We start from the raw sequence: 1,864 nt of genomic DNA, 5'->3' as shown, positions 1-1,864 counted from the left end.
TGTGTGTGTATGTGTGTTTGTGTGTCTGTGTTTGTCCCCCCACCATCGCTTGACAACCGATGCTGGTGTGTTTACGTCCCCGTAACTTAGCGGTTCGGCAAAAAGAGACCGACAAAATAAGTACTAGGCTTACAAAGAATAAGTCCTGGGGTCGATTTGCTCGACTAAAGGCAGTGCTCCAGCATGGCCGCAGTCAAATGACTGAAACAAGTAAAAGAGTAAAATTGTATCATTATCCAGCAAGAATAAAGCACCATTAAAGGTAGAATTAAATATATACTAAGTGGATGTACATGAAGTACAATCATTGCTAGAAATAGCAGCCAGTATGCTATCAGCGCTATGTGGAGCTTTACTGAATGTTCACAGGCTGAGATGTTTGCAGGTGATGAATATAGGAAAATTCTGTTTTACCTCTACGGAGACTGTAAGAGGAATGAAGAATAATTCAATACTGCAGTTTCAAACTTTTCAGATCACGTGTGTGAGCACGAATCCTATTGGTTATCTTCGGTTAAGAACCTGTTAATCGCTGGAGCAAAAAAGGAGGTAAATTTTCAGATTAACACCTGCACGATTTTCACTAGGGTGTTAGGGTTAGGGTTTAGGGTTAGGGTTTTAGGGTTAGTTTTAGGGTTAGGGTTAGGGTTTAGGGTTAGGGTTTAGAGTTACGGTTACAGTTAGGGTTTTAGGGTTATGTTTAGGGAATTCCGTCCCTAACCCTAACCCTAAACCCTAACCCTAAAACCCTAACCCTAACACCCTAGTGAAGATTTGAAAATTTACCAAAAAGTAAACAGTGAATATAACTGTCCCATTCCACATTATACACTTCTAACACACAGATACAAGCGACACATGGCCCCGTACAGCATATATCCATTGTCTACCTTTTTTTGCTCCAGCAATTAACGGTTTCTTAATGGCCAGCTTTTGTTCTTGAAAATTAACTGACCAATAGTATCCTCTAACTGTCCAGGCCAGTCCTACTCTGGACCCACAGTTGTTTCAGGTATACTGCCTACTTAAAATAGTAAGTAAAATACATACGAAATCAATAAATAATAAATTATAGTCAACTGTTATTATTTCGTTCTATAACTCCGGTATTTCTAATTATATTTCTTACTTTTTATTTTTTGACTTAACCAAATTGCTCATATAGTTATATATTTAACCCACGCCTTCACCCCATATATAGAAATGGACCACTAAATATTATAACTACCCCAATTCTATTTCTAAATTCTAGTCGGTCAAATGTTTCGCAGTGGGTCAACATGTAGCATGAATTGATTATCACCATTTTCACCTTTTTTCCTTCTATTTTATTTACTTTTTCCACTCTGATGAAGTTCCGTGATTCAAACTGGTATAATTAATTACTTACAATGATAACTATTATTATTATTGTGGTGGTTAAACCCGGGAACCACGCTAACAGAAACAGCCGTAAGTTGAAATTCTGTCTTTTTGTAATTGATAACTGATAATTGATGTATATCAATTGTTATTCATCAATTGTATCTCAAATTTCTGCTTTCCTTGAATATTGATAAACTTTAGTTTATTTTTGTCATTACCTATCATTTATGAGCATTAATACCAATGCTTATGATTAAATATAGAATACACCAGTGGATTCATTGGATCCCTTAGACGGTTGTTATAACCTCTAACTTAATTCACTTATGTGTGTGTGTGTCTTTATGTCTGTCTCCCATCACTACCTGACAACTGGTGTTGGTGTGTTTACATCCCTGTAACTTAGCAGTTCAGCAATGGATTGATGGAATAAGTACCAGAGTTTTTAAAAAAATGTACTTATTTATTTATCGTGTGTGTGTGTGTGTGTGTGTGTGTG

General features: G+C 36.4%; 1 protein-coding gene across 5 annotated transcripts in view; it reads right to left on the bottom strand.

The window, feature by feature from the left end:
* The window catches only part of LOC106869322 (MATH and LRR domain-containing protein PFE0570w-like), a 101,403-nt gene that overhangs the window by 90,989 nt on the left and 8,550 nt on the right, over nt 1–1,864 (bottom strand). The window lies entirely within an intron of this gene.

The sequence above is a fragment of the Octopus bimaculoides genome, chromosome 13 (genome assembly GCF_001194135.2).
Source record: "Octopus bimaculoides isolate UCB-OBI-ISO-001 chromosome 13, ASM119413v2, whole genome shotgun sequence".
Classification (NCBI taxonomy): domain Eukaryota; kingdom Metazoa; phylum Mollusca; class Cephalopoda; order Octopoda; family Octopodidae; genus Octopus; species Octopus bimaculoides.
The sequence above is the reverse complement of the archived record's forward strand: the minus strand, read 5'-3'. Positions and strand labels throughout refer to the sequence as shown.